The sequence below is a fragment of the Myiozetetes cayanensis genome, unplaced genomic scaffold, assembly GCF_022539395.1.
Source record: "Myiozetetes cayanensis isolate MyiCay16 unplaced genomic scaffold, myiCay2020 scf15, whole genome shotgun sequence".
Classification (NCBI taxonomy): Eukaryota; Metazoa; Chordata; class Aves; order Passeriformes; family Tyrannidae; genus Myiozetetes; species Myiozetetes cayanensis.
Genome location: NW_026087159.1, coordinates 6,944,131 through 6,961,493, shown reverse-complemented (window position 1 = coordinate 6,961,493; position 17,363 = coordinate 6,944,131). Strand labels below are relative to the sequence as shown.

General features: G+C 43.5%; 1 protein-coding gene across 2 annotated transcripts in view; it reads left to right on the top strand.

The window, feature by feature from the left end:
• The first annotated feature begins 10,391 nt into the window (after positions 1 to 10,391).
• The window catches only part of KLHL13 (kelch like family member 13), a 74,049-nt gene continuing 67,077 nt past the window's right edge, over positions 10,392 to 17,363 (top strand). Inside the window, exon 1 of one of the 2 annotated variants that reach the window (XM_050310248.1) lies at positions 10,392 to 10,464. The gene's annotated coding sequence lies outside the window, so the exon portion shown is untranslated. The remainder of the gene's footprint in view (positions 10,465 to 17,363) is intronic. The other variant, XM_050310247.1, reaches the window with a different exon arrangement.

The following is a 17,363-nucleotide window of genomic DNA, read 5'->3' as shown; positions in this document are numbered from 1 at the left end:
TGTTGTTCCAAATAAAACAGCAACTTTTAGAACCCTCCTCTGCACATTTTCCATGTTCATGTTACACACAGAGTAACTGAGAGCAACAGCACTCATGATGAGAACTAAATCACGCCTGGACCAGTGGATGCAGTTGCTGGAGCAGAAGGAGATTGTATTAAATTGCTGCTCAGGAGGGACCAGGTCCTCCACTGACTCCCACAGTCACCACCTCCAGCACCTCTCATGTATCAGCAAGATGTCAGAGATGCTCCAGGGACAAGAGTTACCAATAAAAGGTTGCCCTTACAGCCATCCTCATTAAAATACAGTTTGCATAGAAAAAGTGTGTGGTCCAGCACTGTCAGCATCACGCAGGGGTTTGAATGAGTGTCACTGGGATGAGGTCCATGTCTCTGTGACTGCCTGGGAAGCTGTACCAGGCTGCTGGCAGGGTCTCACAGAGCCATGGGTGAAGACAGAGACAACAGAGAGAGCTGATCGGTTATTTCAGAGGTATGGTGGAACATCAACTAAAGAGTGAAACACTGAAGTTTCATTTTAATGTCTTTCCACTTAGCTAGAGGCTACAATTCAGTTAAAATTCAGATGCACTGTATTGAAGTGTGATTCCTCATCACCCCTCAGGAGCTGCATAATAAAAAGCAGGCAGCATCCAGGACACCTGCTGTATTTCTGAGCATCAGCAGCACCACAGGCAAGTAGGAAGAATGCAGTGGGGCAGGAGCCGTAATTTTTTTACAGACATCCTCGGTAATAATGTGGTGGGACCAGGGAAAATTTCTGCAGTCAGAAATGTGCACTTTTAACATCAAGTCTGTTAATGGAAAAAATAATCACTGGCAGTACTTCAATGACTTTTTTCCTCCTGAAAAGCCCATGCTCTTTGGGACCTGCATCTGGGGTACCACATACAAACAACTCATGTAAGGAGACTAAAGACAGGGCTAAGCAGCTCAGCAATGGTGCCTTGAGACAGAGCAGCTCTGAGGATGGACATGATTTTTCTCATTTAATGAGAATCCTCATTTCATTTTTTAATAAACTGACTCTTTGCCAGGAGGAGTCATAGAGAAGACACATCCCCCCACCCGGGCATATGGGCTGGCCAGGAAATGAATATAAAAAATGTAACATGTATAATAAAAATAATTTTAAAAGATGCTCTAAATTCCTCCTTGAATTAAAAAAAAAAAAAAAAGAAAAAAGAGAAAAAAAAAAGAAGGAACAAAATAATCAGGCATCCCTAGATGGCCCAGCACGGCTCTGAGCATCCCAGCAGTATGGAAACTGTGCACTGAAGTGGCTATTCCTACCCTGGGTGCACATCTACCCATGCAAGGAAAATTGACTGCCATTGGCATGCCCAGGGTGTGCAGGTGGAAAGGAACAGCAAGAGTCCCTCTACCAGGTAGTGGCGAGTGTGCCAAGGTGCAGAGTGGAGGCAGAGGGTGTTCAGTGTCCTTGGGAAGGCACCCTGACATCAAGTGATCCTGCTCAGCTGTGAAATGGAAAAGGACCATTAGGTGCATCTTTAACTGTGGACTAGACAGGACTGCCTGCAAGGAACAGCCTGTGGAGGCTGCACGTTGCAACCTCTGCCCCTGAAGAGAAATGTAGAACTGGTTTTCTTTTCCCCTCTCTGCCTGATCACTTGGATTAGAGTTTCCCTAAGGATCTCTCCCTGGCACTGAAGGGATTGCTAGACAGCAGATATCTGAAAGAAAATGGAGTATCTGCCTCGTAAAGCTCCAAAAATTCCTGGCTGTGCAGGCTCCAGTTATCACATAAAAACCACTGTCACAGAGCCCAGACAACAAAACAATCTAGAAAAGACACTCACGGCTCACTCCTGTGCCTCTGGTTTTACTGGCACAAAGAGGAACACTTGCTGGACTGGCTTGTCAGACACTCACAGCTATTACCAGGAGCCTTTCAAGGGTATTTTGAAAACAGTTGCTGTATAGTTTCATGGAAATTATTTTCAATGATGTGTTGAGCCAAATGAAGTGCTGCTTCCCTGACACAGACACTCTGTATTATTCTATTACTTTCAATACTGCACTTCTCTGTTTGGTGTATGGGTTTTCCTTTCTACCCTATGGACAGATGTTCTGTGGGATTCCCATCCCATTCTTCAAGGGTGATCACAACCTGCAGCTGGGCCCAGCAGTAAATAAGGAGTGTCGAAAGCAATTGGCTGAGTTCACCTCCAGTATTTATTGTGCCTCCAAACACCTATAATTTCCCTGCCAATACTGATGACTTGTTATTTACTTTATGCTAATTCTTTTGGTCTCATTGAAGGGAGCATTACACGTTGGTGAGAATTTCTGCCAAAACACAAAGAATCAATTTTTAATATTAAAATAGGACCTCTTTTCCCCCCTCCTTGTCCCTCCCCTCCTGGCAACAACAAGCAGGATTTTACAGGCATTGGGGCACAGCGAGGAGGGCTGGTGGTGATCCAAGTTTCTGTCAGTATTGATACTCTTTGCTGTGCCCTCTTTTTCTCATACACAGATTTTAGGATAACCTATTGAGGGATACAGAACTTGTACACGCAGGTGCTTTTGTTCATGCAACTTCTACATGGCCTTACATCGTAAAGGAGATGGACTAGAACTAGTGAAATCATGATACTACACTCTGATTACTGTTGTTTACAGTCAGATGTGCCTCCCTAAATGAAAGAAAGCTCTTGAAGAGAGTAAATCTCTGTGGCCAGCATGGACATCCTTGGGCAGACTTTGCATAGCCATCCATCAGGAGCTAGGCTGTGAACCTTGAAAAGACATCATCTTGTTTCTCTTCTGATGTGTCGTGTTGCATTTTTGCTTGTGAATTTTACCTTCCTTATGCCATTTGCTCAGGATCAGTGGGGATCTCCAAAATTTTCCTCTGCCCTCTCTGTTCTAACAGATCTTGGTGTTACCTCTTTGGTATGCAGTAGCTGAAATGTTCCCCTGTTGCTCAAGTATTGGACTGAATGGCTTCTTTGTTTTCCCTCCACAGTTAATATCCTTGTGCTGCACGGAAAGATAAAGGCACAGAATTATAGTGCAGTCACAGCTTAAAACTCAGGATTTATACCCATACAGCTTCTGCAGTAAAATACCCTGTAATGAGATAGCTGGTGACACTGGGTTCTGCTGATGCTGTGCAGCATCTCAGCCGTGCGAGCACATTTCACAACAATTTGTTTATCTCTGCAGAAATAACTTAGCACATAAACCCTTCACTGCTGCTCCTGCAGTGCTGGTTAGCCTTAGCAGAGGTGCCTAAATCTGCCTCAGGGCAGATTCTCTTGCTTTCACAAGTATCATGATGAGGCACTGCATTTTACCCTGTGGCAATTTGAAACTTCTTTTTGAAGCATTGTTTTGGGAAATGGCCACTGGGTCATCCCATATTGTTCTCTAGACCATATTTAGGAGTAGCTCAGAGGGTACTAAGATGCTTTACTACTGGGTGAGCTCAGCTGATGAATGGAGTCATTCCACATCACTGACAGTTACTAAATTTGCTCTACTTGGAACGATTGAACTGCTCTTGCTTGGAGATGGATTTGTTAATGTATTTCCTGACAGTGATCAATGATTTATTTTATATTCGTTGTGATCTTTAATTGGGAGTGAACCTAAAGACAGATAGCTTTAAGAACTATTGATTGCTTCAGAAAGCCCATTTAGCAGCTTACATTCTGGAGAAGGAGAGCACACAGTTGCTTTCACTTTTGTGATGTTAGGGGAGGTCAGAGGCAGCTCTTCGGCCAGGACTGTGGCTAGGTTGTGTCATACCCAACTTTGGTCACATCTTACAACTTTTACATGAGCAGTGTTCCAGAGATCAGCATGAGTGCTTGCAAAATGCAGGCAAAATCTAGTCTTTTTTTCTTTTCTTTTCTTTTCTTTTTTTTCTTTTTTTTTTTTTTTTTTTGATAGGAAAAATAATGCATGACACAAGTTTATATCTTGTTTTGATCCTATAGTGAAAAATGATAACTTATTAAGACATACAGAGGTTGTTAGAGCTCTCAATTTTCTATCCTTAGTGCTAATTTTAAGGAAACAAAGGTGCATTGCTTTCTTCTCTAGGGAAAGAAATTCTCAGGTATCAAGCCAGCATATGGATTATGCCACATGCAGTGAGCAAATGAGGAGTGCAGTGCTGTACTGCAAGGCTATTTTGCCTCATCAGAAGCCACTGCTCTCTCTATTGCTCCAGGGGGAATTATATAGATAAGCCCTCGATCTGGCACTGGCCAATTTTTCTGCATCTTGGTTGAACTGTGTTGGCTGAAACAGTTTCCTCCACTGGCACTTGTTCCTTATTCATCCCCACCTGTGGGAACGGGAAGGAAGATGAAAGTGATCTTCTTTATCCTGCTGCATTCCTGGCAGTGCTGAACTCCCTGTTTCCTCTTTGTGATAAGAGAGACCTGTATCGCCAGTTTTAGGAGTTAAAAGTAAGGTGATTCTACTCAAGTTTAGAACTACTATTAGGTTTTTTTAAATTCCTGTCACGTTCTGAAAGCTGCCCTAGAGACATATGAGAGGAGTTTGTACCATTTGCCAGTGGGGAACAAAAGCATAAGCGTGCAATGACAAATTGTTTAGCCTGGAGACAGTGGTGGAAGTATTGTGTGGTGACTAGTAATTCTGTGCAAAAAGTGTTTTTCCAGTTATTGCCCAAGCATGAAGAGCAGTGAGAACTTGCAGGAGGCATTGATTAACCCAGCATCTCTGTTGGCTGTTGGAACTTGTATATGGTAAATGAGAACATAATTATTTCATGATTCATAAAGCATCCCCATGCTGGCACATCAAAGCTCAATGCTGGTACATTCTGCTGTACAGACATTTAAAAAAAAAAAAAAAAAAGAAAGAGAGATTGATGGGAATGATATTAAAAACCTTATTGCAGTGCATTTTGGAAATGTGTAGAGTTGAAACCAAGTGTAGTATTTTGCTTTTTTCCTCTGACATTTGATGGAAGTATTTCCTGACTTGCAGTACTTCATTTATTGACCAACAGTGAAAAAGAATTACATCTGGCTAATTTTTCACAGGATTGTAAAAGTTAGAAAAAAGCCAAACTTTAGGAAACACACAATGAAGATACAAATCTGGCATTCAAAAAGCCAAATAACTGAGATCTTGTACTTTCTGAAAATCTATGTCTCAGACTTCAAATTCCCACCCCTCTCTGGACAGTCTCAAAATGTGCATAAGAAATCAAGAAAAAGCAATGTAGAGAAATTGCACAACTAAAATACTAAGTTGACCCACTCCTTTTTATAATTATAAATCTGAAAGAGAGCAAGCAAGGAAAGACTTATAGGAAAACTTCTGTTTTACTTAAAAATGAAAGCTGTTGTGGGAGAATATCTGAATTACCAAAGAAATAGCTTGACTGAGACCTGCACCAAGTTCTCAGGCACAACCTGCAACCTGCCCCAGCTCCCAAATGGCTCTCTACTGCAACTGAGGAAAAGCAATCTTTGATCTTTTGATACTGATACTTTATTGTAACATTTTATAGCATGAAGAAATCTATTTTTAAAATAGCTATTCCTCCAAATCTAAAATTCTGCTCCACTGAGTTTAGCTGGAGGAAAAACACGATAAAATCCAAAATTACTTCAGAGGAAATGACAAGTTCCACTGCTATTTATTTTCTTTGAGTGAAATCCTTTGAGGTGAGGGAAGACTTGGGACTGGGACTGGCAGATTGCAGCTGGTAAAGGTTGTTATTTGTCACTGCTTATGATCCCAAGGAAGGCTTTCAAAACAATGTAGTCAACCGAAGATGAGGGAGTCCTTGATGCAAATATAAATGTTGCAATCGTGCTTTGCAAGACAAAGTGGGTAAAAAACATTTTGTGTGTCCGCCATGAGAACTTATACCCTGGTTGATGGACCTCTGGACTGTCTGATCCTCACTTCACCTGTTTATGCAAAGCTGGCATGATACAGAATCTAAAATCTGCTGGTATGTCTTGAAAAGAATAACTTAATCATCAATCTTACAATGTATGAGGTTTAAAAATAGCATTAAAATGTCAGTGCTGCTTTTATATCCGTCCTTCATGGTCTCAAACTATAGAGGTTATTGTTGCACCAGACAATGTAAGGATGTATTTAGGTCAGATACTGTCTTTGTAGTTGTTAGGTTAAATTTTAGAACCACTCCAAATCCTTGAGGCATTTAAATCTCTGCTTGCTCTGGATGGCCTCCTTTCTGCCTGAATGCTAGTTACGGACTGTACTCCCTGCAGTCATCTTCTCTGATTTCCCCATCCTTCCTTCCACTCCTTTCACATTTCATTTGTCTTCCTGAACTCCTAAGGTTTGGATCAATTGTAGCCAAAATGTTTTCTTCCTTTCCTTCCACCCTGATGAATTTTAATGCTCAGTGGCCAAAATAATTCCCCTTTCCTACATATTTTAATATTTTAACTATGTCTCTCCAGTGAGATGCTCCATTTACATTGGAAATGTTTCTCTGAGAGTAGCAATGATGTTTATGCTAATTTCTTCCCTGTTCTGCTCTTGATTTACCTATTATAGAGGAGGGTAGGCTGTCCAAACTGTCTGTGATTCCCTGCTGCCCCAGTAATTGCCACTTCTGTGGTGAGTGACTGTGGAGGGCAAAGAGAGACAAAACACTGAGGGCAAAAAGAGATGAGACATTCAAAGTGGCATCAAGAAAAATTAATCTTTAGGTCGGTGGTTTTCCCTCAGTTTTACATTTGTGAAAATGGCTGTGGAAGGTGAAAAAAAGGTTGAAAATCAGGACTTGCATATGCAAGGTTTATCTGTATTATAGTTGTAATTCAAAATGCTTTTGTGTTCCAGCACATAACAGGAAGTTATTTCCTCTTCCAAGCACTGGGAACAACTCTGATATCTGGTACTTTTGTAATGCAAAGGCACTGACTCTGCAAGGAGAGGCATTTCAGATATCTTTTCCACAAAGCTTTAATATATATTTTGGTGTAATATGCTTTTGAGGGCTGTCTGCAGTTGTCTAGGCAAGCATGGTGTGGTTCTGTGAGCTTCTGCTGGCTCTGAACAGATCAGCACTGTGGTGAGGAAGGTGATACTCATTTCTCTGCCCTAAAGAATGGGGCTGGAAGCTGGAATTTCCATTTTTCATGCTTGGCACCAAAGGTATCTTGGTGTTTGCATCTCTGGACAGGGAGAGAGGCTGCCAGGCTGTCCTTCCTTTCAGGAAATGTCTTGGAAATGGGAAGGCTTTCCTTGCTGATGTTCCTGGGAAGTGGCTGGTGGCTCCTGGGTGCTTTTAGAAGTGGAGATGGAGTAGGACAAGGTAGGACATGGTAGAGCACTGTTCTACACTCTAGGGATTTTTATTTTGGTAACCTTCTTGGGGAAGTTTCCAATTCACACCATGGGAAAACAGCAAGAATAGGGTGCAGGTACACTCCACTCTGGAAAAGATTTTTATGAGGCTTTATCGGCCTCAGCAAACATGACTTATTGCTGCTTAAATCCCTTTATCCCTCTTGGAGGCTGGAGTAGTACTCACAGAGCCACTCCAGATGGTCAGCTGCCAAGCAGCTTCCATCTGCACGTCCTGGCCTTTGGAATGGGATGCCAGCCTGCAGGAACAGCCACAAACTCAGGAACTGCCTGTACTCAGCAGATGTCACTTTCTACTCCAGCTCTGTAGGATTTGTTTGCATTAGCAGGGACCAGAGTAGTCAGTGAACTTTGGAAATGCACCGTGTGTCAAGCTGGTATCAAGCTGTCTTGAGGGGGAAAGCTGGCTTTAAAAATACTTAAAATGAATGATTCTTTTACCACAAAGCATTTTCAGTGTTTACTGCTTGACAAATATGCACCTCGCCTCTCATTTTAGAATGATTTTAATTTTGTGAGGCTGTTACTGTAGCATGAATATGCAGATCTATCCTACACAGAACATTTTCAGTATAGAAAAAGTATAAACCCTGAAAGTAACTTTTCTGATCTGCAGAATGCAGAAAGTAAGAGGAAATAAAAAGTGTTGATGTGGCAGGTGAGCTCACTGCACTTCACAGCTGGAAGCACAGAGATGCATCCTCTCCTGTAGCATTGCACTTGGAGAAGGGGTCATGGATGCTACAGTTCACTTTGGCAGGTGATGCTGGTTGAAACAGCTGCAGGAATGCTGCCTTAAATACACACGTGTGGGTACTCACTACAAGTGCGCTGCAGCTCTCATATGCTCAACCTAAGTTCACCAGTAATTATGTGCAGAACTACAAATAGTGACTCAACATTGTCGCAAGCAATTAGAACTCAATAGAGCTTAGTTCCTCCTCTACCCAAGTTCTGTGTTCTGCTTCATAACAGATTCTGTTACAACTTATGACAAACGTTCAGAGTGAATTGTTTCGAGCTCAGATGGTGGTGGGTACGTGTTTTCTTTTGAGATAAAACCAAGCTGTAAAATTTCTGAATAGGAAATACTGTTGCTTAATGGATATTATTCTCTCTTTATAATCTGTAATATCAATGCAAAATGATTATGAGGTGGATATAAACCTGCTCTGTCTGAACTGATAAACTGTTCATTCTTTATACTGCTCTTAGCTGCTGAAAACATATATTGTTACACCAAATTATGTTCAGTATAATTATCAAATGTCAGATTTGTCAGGGTAAATACTTAGAATGCTGTTTTGAAAGGAACTATTCTGTAAGTATACTTTAATAGGAAATGTTTGTGAATACGTCTTCTCAGTGGAGGTGTGTTTTGTAAAGTCCCAAAGTTTTGTAATGATAAGTCAAGACAGGTGTTGGCTTATGCAAGAGGTCATTTTCAAGGACAGAAGTAGGAAAAATATACACAAAAATGCTTTCTTCTGCAAACGAGATACTGATTTTCTTGTCAGCTTGAGTGTAGAGATGAGTTGGTTCCCTGAACCTGAATTTGCTTCAGTTGCTGCTAATGATCTGAAGAGAACAGAAGTGAACCTGAAACTGCCCATAGCAAAATCTGTTAGAGAGTTACTCAACCAGGGTATCTCCTACTCTGAGATAGATGCTGCACTGCCTTTGATAAACCAACATACAATAATATCCAGATAAAAAAGAGCTTTAAAAGCGAGCAACTCTCTAATGTTGTGGTGTGGTCTCAAAAGTTGTTCAACCTTCCCTTTAGGGTTCAGGCTGGCACTGTTCAAGCCAAGGACACTTATCAAGCTGATGTTACAGAGCTGTGATGAGGAGCTGGTTGCAGTCTTGAAGGCTACATATGGCTTCATAATTAGTTTTGCATCAAGTTTTGCCCTCAGTTGCATTGTTGGAATTCCTGCAACTTCATTAGGGTTGACTGGGTTTAACTAAGGCTCTATTTGCTCTGAGATTACCTGCAGCCAAAAATTTGCTAAATGTTGGGGGTTCAGTAATTAAAGGTGTGTTTACAGGAAACAATACAGGCAGAATGGCAGAAGAACAGCAGTTCCCAAATCAAAGCTGTTGCCACATGAAAGAGAGGACTGTGAAGAAACTTCAGGGTTACCATCCAGGAGCTTTATGAGAGCAGGTGAGGCAATTCTGAGCTTTCCAGCAGCAAACACTATGGTCAGGGAGAGCAGCCTGGGGCTGCCCTTTGCTTGGCAATACTGCTGATCCCAAATGGAGTCTCTGAAGAACACCAGGAGATGTTTTTGTACACCTATCACTTGCATTCTCTAAGTCACCAAGGACTTAGCAAGCAGCTCTCCAGTGTCTAAAGGGGAAGGAAACTGAAGAGGGGCTCTTCATCAGGAACTGTAGCGATACGATAAAGGGGAACGGCTTCAAACTGAGAGTAGGTTTAGGTTAGATGTTAAGGAAAAAATCTTTATTGTGAAAGTGGTGAGGCCCTGACACACGTTGCCCAGAGACCCTGTGGCTGCCGCATCCCTGGAAGTGTCCAAGGCCAGGCTGGATGGGGCTTTGAGCGATCTGGGATAGCGAGAGGTGGAAGGTGTCCCTGCCCATGGCAGGGGGCTTGGAACGAGATGATCTTTATGGTCCCTTCCAACCCAAACCGTCCTGCGATTCCATGACTCAGTGACCGCTGCAGCCTCTCGCTGTGCTCCCCGCTCCCGCAGCAGCTCCCCTGGATCCAGCACAGCTCCCCTGGATCCAGCACAGCTCCCTGGATCCAGCACAGCTCCCCTGGATCCAGCAAAGCTCCCCTGGATCCAGCACAGCCCTGATCCAGCACCCCAACCGCTGCCGACCTCCATCCCTCCCTCACGGAGGCTCCGCCCCCTCTCCCACAGCCCCGCCTCCTCGCCCCCGCGGCCCCGCCCTCCGCGCGCGCACGCGCGGTGCGCGGGCCCCGCCGCGCCGGTGACGCGGGCCGGGCGGGGCGGGCGCGGGGAGCGGGGCCGCGCGCGCCACTTGGGGGACGCTCCGGAGCGGGGCCCGCGCCGCGGCCGGGCCGGGGCCGCTCCCGCAGGTGAGGGCGCTCAGCGGGGACACCTCCCCGGGCTCTGCCCCGCCCGGGGTCCAGGGGTGGCTGCGTCCTGCGGGGCCTCCGCGCGGCCGCGGGGAGAGCGGGGCCGCGCTCGGCGAGCGGTGCGCGGTGGGTGCGTGTCGCCGCGGGGCTGCCCCGGCCGTGGAGGGGCAGCGCTGCGGGCGGCGGGGGCTCCCTGCGTGCGGGACGGAGCGGGGTGTCCCGGCTGCGCTCTGGGGGGGTGACTGCGGTGCGAGGGGTGTTGCGGTGGGGCAGACCCCGCTTGCTGGGAGGGAGGAGGGGGTGCCCCCGGTGCGGTCGGGGTGCCCTGCCGGGGGCTGCGCTGGCGCGGGGGAAGAGCGGGAGTGCCCGTGCCCCGGGGGTGAGGTGGTTGGAAAGGGGGAGGCTGTCGGGGCAGGGACTGGGGTCCGGCAGGACGGGGCTCCAGGCTGGGAACGGCCGGGAGCGGAGCGGGGGTGCCCCGGCGGTGTGTGCGGACCGCGCCGCTCGGCTTGTGCCACTCGGAAAAAGTGTCTTTAACTCCCCTTTTCCAGGCTTTGTTGTGCAGCCATTGTAATCGCTCTCTTCCTTCCCCCGACCCGTTCTGCTCGTCAGGGTTTATTGTTCCCTTGGTCTTTAAATAGGCTGGATGAGGTCTGGGTGCGGGAAGGAGTTTTGGGGGTTAGTTTTGAGATGCGGCCATTAGAAATGGGGATGTAGCGTAGGTTGTAATTAACTTGCCAGTTTCCTCTTCTCCCTGTTCGCGTAAAATTTAGGCCAAGCTCTGTTTTTAGTAGGTGCTGTTCAGGACTTTTCGCCTCCGTAAGAAAAGTGCGATGTTAACTTGAGAACCCTCGGAGTCTTGGCTCGGGTGCTTTGTATAATTCAGGAGATGCAAGGTGCACATCTTTTTCAGTTTTGTATGGCAAAGGGCTCTTCAGCCTGAGTGTTAATGAAACTGATGCTGACTTGGACCTTCTGTGAATTCTGCATCAGAAATATCTCCCTTACCGATTTAAATATGCCTCATACATTTGAATAGAATGCCATGGAGGAGTCTTCCTTATTCTTTCCCCAGTGAGCTACACATAGAGATAATGCTAATGAATAACCTTCAGGGCACTCTTCCCACTTCTCTGATTTCATGGTAAAGCCTGTTCTGCAGTCCTGTTTAATACTGGAATATGCTGCAGAGTGTTGATAGTAAAAAAAGTTTGGGTAGTAACTAGGATTAAGTGCTATCCTGAATGCACTTCTTGTGATCTCTTTGATTCTGTGATTTCCAAAACTGTGCTTCTAAACATTTTCCTCCACTTCTGAAGTTCAAAAAATTGTAGTGAGCTGCCAGCACAAATTAGCATGCTGCTCTGCTTCAAAGAAGCAAGACTGCTTCTAGTGAGCCTTGGTTTGACACTAGGTGTCAAAAATGAATTAAAGTGACTTTGCCCCAGCCAGCACTTTTTTTTTATTATTGCTTTAAAGAATTTCTTCTGCTCTTCTGTAAAAGATTCACTAAACTGAAAGTCATCTGAGGCCGTAGTTCAACTGTACCTAATCTGTAGCAGTAATAGTGTCTTGGAGGCTTCTGCAATTTATAGTATCATTGCCACAACTTCTGGTGATGCATGAAGCAGATCAGCAAATGTACCCAGCAAGAAAAAAAAAGGTCATACCCAGATTCCCTGATCTAGTTTGCACTGGAGTCCCATGAATTAGAGCAGAGCTTGTCTGTGGAGTGGTGAAGAGCACAGGGATCATCTCAAAGAGCCTGTGAGGATTTGGCTTGCACCAGACAGGGCTGAGTGGGGTGAAGTCCAGGAAGGGAGTATGTTCAGCTGGTATCACTACCCAGGCAGTGTGTAAAGCTCAGGGGGGAAGTGAGATGTAGTTGCTGCAGGAGGAGTTCTCGTGCTGGCACGTGAACTGTCCAGAAGCAGGGTGGGATTAAGCATACAAAGTAAAGCCTTGCCTTTTCCACCTGAATTCAAGGCCAGGTTGGATGGGACATTGAGCAGCCTGGTCTGCTGGGGGATGTCCCTGCTCATGCCAGGGGGATTGGAATTAGATGATCTTTAAGGTCTCTTCCAACCCAAACCCTTCTATGGTTCTATGAAGTCTAGTAAAAAGCATGTTTTTTTCTTCCTTTTGTCTTCCAACAGGCTGAGAAAAATGTTTGAGTTCTTAAAAAAACCCCTAAAATAAAAAAACCTATCTCATATTGAGTGTATCTTAGTATAATACGATACTTGTATATGTTTCTATGACAGTGGTAGATCAAGCCCAGGATGTCTGGATCTACAAGTGTAACCTCTCTTGCCTGAAATAGGAGATAAATGATCTTACCTCCAGGGCTATATGTTCTTGGTGTGGTCCAGCTGTTGGAAAGGGATAATTAGTCCAGACTACCAAGAAGTGTGTTGGTAGAGACTCCAAAGGAATCCATAATGTGTTTCTGCTAGCACTACTCTTTCACCTCCACAAACACCACAAGCAAAACTGTCAAAAATGCTTGGCTTTTTCGTGGTTGTTACGTTGCTGAAGTAACTGTGATGCTTAGTATATATTTTGGGTTTGTTGTTTTGTTTTTTGGTTTTTTTTTTTTTAGATGATGTGTCTGTGCTGGCAAAACTTTCTGTGAAACTGCACCATGGCAGAAATTGAACAAATATGAATCGTTTGTTTTAAAAGAAACAGCCTCAGAACATATTTGGTGTTTGGCTGTTTCACTGTATCAATAGTGCAGAACTTTTCTAAATACTCTTAATAGCTTATCAAAGTTGATTTTGGCAGCCTGGGGCTGGGTTCTCAGGGATAGATGCCTTTATCACAGATCTGGCATAGTGTGTATGGGTGTCAGTGTGAGTGGGAGGTAAGAGCTTAAATAGATGGGGCAACATATGTTCTGCTTTCCTTTCAAGGTTCTCTCAGCTTTAATTCTCACAGATGTATTGCATTGTCAGAATACTGACTGGAAACTTTTTTTTTTTGGTTTTCTTTTTAACTATTTGTGATGGAACAGATTTATTAAAATTGGGAGATAAGAGCTTTATGGATAAATTAAAAACACTACTGTGGAAGAAACTTTCCTCGGTATCTTTCCTATCCCTAAGCAAAGTATCTTTGAAAAACTATGAAGTAATTAAACTATATTAGATTGTATTCTCTGGAAGCAAAGACATGCTTTCAGTGGACATTCAGGAAAATTGATAATTTTCCCAGTTTCATCTGAATTATTTTCATAAAGCTTTATCTCTGAGGGCTTTACATGGTAGTAGATGCTTTTGGGGAAAAGCGTACCTATATCATATAGTGTAGGCAGCCTGTATCCTGTGTCAGGAGGTTCTGTCTGACAAGAGAACCAGGCTATAAGAGTGTTGGGATGGGAGATACAGGGAATTGGAATGTGTGACTTGGTATTGATGACAAGACTCAGAAGTGGATTTCCTGAAGATATCTTTTGGATTACGGGGTAGGAAGGGATCTGGTTGAAGGCAAGAGGAACTTGCGAATTTAAACCTGACTTCTTTAATTGGCCTGTGTATTTCAGAAGACTAACAGTCAGAAAATTTCAGTGATTTTTCAATGTTCAGTGTCCTGTAATGAGTTTGATGTCTTCGATGCCTGTTTTGAGAAGCTGTGTTAAAGTAACTTGGCTGTACTACTTTTTGAAGAACGGACCAGCTACTGATTTGTGTTATCAATGTTTTTGTTTAAAACTTGCTGTAGGAAATATGTAATTTTGTTTCCTTTTGTGGAGACAGTGCTTTGTTAATACTAATGACAATGGTCATATGATTCCTTGGGGCTATTGTTTTAACTTCTTTGTGATTGATGCAGCTGCTTGGTGGCATGTTCTGTAGTTGTGAAATGTGAGATCTGTTTGGCAAGGCCAACACACTCTCCATTTTTGAAGCTATTCTGCTTGGTTTCTTTACCGTGAAATATTTTAAAATGTGAGAAAGCTTGTGTACAGGTGAAAGTAGAAATGAAAACAGATTGTGAACAGAAGTTTTGCTTTCAAAGAAGTTCTCAGAGCCTTTACCCCAACTTCCAGTTGCTTAAATTTTGGGGAAAACTTAAAACCTTCTCCATTTCCATATTCAAGAGCATCAGTCTTACCAGGTGCCCCGTGCCTGCTTGAGCTGTCAGGTTGTGCGTTTTGCTCTCCCTTTTGAAGGGCCCCTGCGCTGGAGGGTGCCCAGACAGTGATCCACATGGAAGGCTATCAACAGGGCAAAACTGCTGGGTGTTTTTTTGTGCAGGTGTGGATGGGACCAGGAGCAGAACTGATTGTCAGTAGGCAAAGCAGCAGGACTATTCACCTGTGATGTCAGGCACCTTGCTTTGGCTCCTGCCTGCTGGCGAACGTACTTGTTTGTCTTGCCTCTTGGAAGTCTCTTTATTTGCCTGAAGGTGGGAGGTGTAAGCTGCTTTAGGACAGAGGTCCTGTCTAAGCTGTTCCACCAGGCAAGAAGTAAAACAGTTGGCACAAAGCTTATGGGAATGTGTTTCATGGGTCTTCTGGTTAAAACCAGGGGTGGGATGATTTGGGTGCCTATCCTTGCTCAGACATGAGTAATAATGATTAACTATTAGAATCCTATAGGTCGAAGAAAGGAAGGATAAACATGTGAATTTCAACCCACTTCCTTTTTCCTGGATGTTCTTTGGGATCTCCGTGTGAGGGGTCTGTTCTAATTTAAGTTGAATGTGTTCCACGTGCATTTAATTTAACATTGTGGGAACTTTGATTCTTTGGAATAACTGACCTTATCTGATAATGCTAATGTGAAATATCCAGCAGTAAGCTAAGATGATGATCTGAACTATCCAGCAGGTTTTTAGTGTACTGGCACAAATCCCAGCTCTTTAAAGTTGAAGCTCCATTTCTGTCATACATGACTGTAGTATGTTTTCTACATATTTAAATAATTCTGTAAGAAATAAATGCAAAATGTTTCTTTTAAATTTTAAACTTCTTCATAAACTTGTTATGGATTGAAAATTAACCAGAAGATTCACCCTTGGAGGGCAGAGTCTGATGCTGGAGGCTTTGGAGGCAGTTTGGTGCTGCAGGTACCTCAGCAGAGGCACCTCTGGGTGGTCCTGCCTTGTCCCCCATTCTGTTGCAGCTCCATTGGCAGATCTAATGCTTGTGATTACAGGGTGATTTCTTTCATGCTACTTATCTCATGGGAAACTTACCCACTCAGTGATATAGTTATCAGTTTGCTAACTCACCCTGTGGCTACACCTTGCTCTCACAGGTAGAAGCAGGAAGGAAGGGAAAGCAGCATGTTGGGGGTGAAGCGTCTTTCCCCTCAGCTAGGGCAGTGCTCCCACTTCAAACTAGTCATCTTTCCAGATGCCTTTAAAGAACTATTCCTGGGACTGCTGTTTTCCAGCTAGTTTTCCATCTGCGGAGGAGCTGAGTTATCCACACAATGCATAAATTTGTGTTTTCAGGTAAATGTTTACATTAAAGTGTGCATTCTGCTCTACATTAAGGTAGGGGGGAAGACTTTTGTCTCTGCTCTGGAGAATTCAAACTCTGCCCTGCATCCTGCTCATGGATGTTATCTTACTTTTAAAGGGAGAAGGAGAAATGGGGTTGCTCTTCTGCCTTGTCAGCTTCTGGCTTCTCAGTGCCTGACTCTTAAGCAGCCTCAGTGTTATGAAACACACGTGGTTCTGGGCAAGTTTATGGCTGCCCACAGATTTTGAATAGAACAGAGGAAGTGAGTAGCACATCCGTTATTTAAAGAAAGCCATGAGTGGCACTAGAATCCTACAGACATTGGCATGTATTCTGTGTGTATATATATATATATATATATATTTTTTTAGAAGCTGATTCTCCACCACAGTGCCAGAGTTGTAGGAAACTTGTGTTAATAGTTTATCCCTACCCCTCCTGTCCCTGATCATCAGCTCAATGTTAGTGAGAAACATCTTAAGTAGTAGCAACTGCAAGTTATAAAATACATGTGAGGTTGTATTCATGACACTTATTAACAACTATATTTCATTGCCTATTTATGTTGGAAGCTGCAGAGGGTTACCAGTTTTGTTTTCTTTATTGTTGAATTTATAATATAGCAATGATTTTACAGCTAGAAACTTAATCTGGGCTGTTGTGTTTGCTGTTCTAAGCTTGTTTTTATACAGTGGAATTAAAGTATTTCCATCAGGGTGTATGTCCTTTCAGAGATATAAACGAAAGAGTTTGCAAGCTTATACATTTGAACTGGAAGTTAGGAGAAAAGAATTGAAGGACAAATCTAGATAATTCAGCAGTACTGAATTTACTAGATTGCTTGAGCTGCCTTACACCTCTCCCTTGGGGTTCTGCAAATCCAACCACTGTCTTGTGGTTGCTCACATTGTCATGGGGGAGGAACAACAAACATTCACTGTCACACTGTCACATTAGGCTTGGACAGTACCAGACACTGACATCTTTAGTGGCAGAAGGATCAGCGTGGGGAGTTTTGTGATCCATATTTTACCCCTGAGTCTGAAAATCTTGTCCTTAATGTCCAGATGGGGAGTTTTTTTATTTAAAGGATAAGAGAAATGAGATGACCATGTTATCACCTGTCTTGGAGTTGGTGGAACTACCATTAATTCAATTACTTATCTCAGTGATGCTGGTGATATCATTTGATACAAGAGAGCCTGGCCAACATCTTTGCTAATCTTTTTTAGGAATGATTTAGTAGCTTCTCTTACTGTGAATTTGAATGTTTGGAGAAGTTTGCTGTGAGGCTCTAAATGGACCATGGTACAACTCCCCTGGCATCTCTTTTTTGCAAGAAGACAGGGACCCTGACATTTTGCGTTCCTACCACAATTCCTTATTTTTGTTTTTCTTAATATTTTTGCTTATGTGGATACCTGAT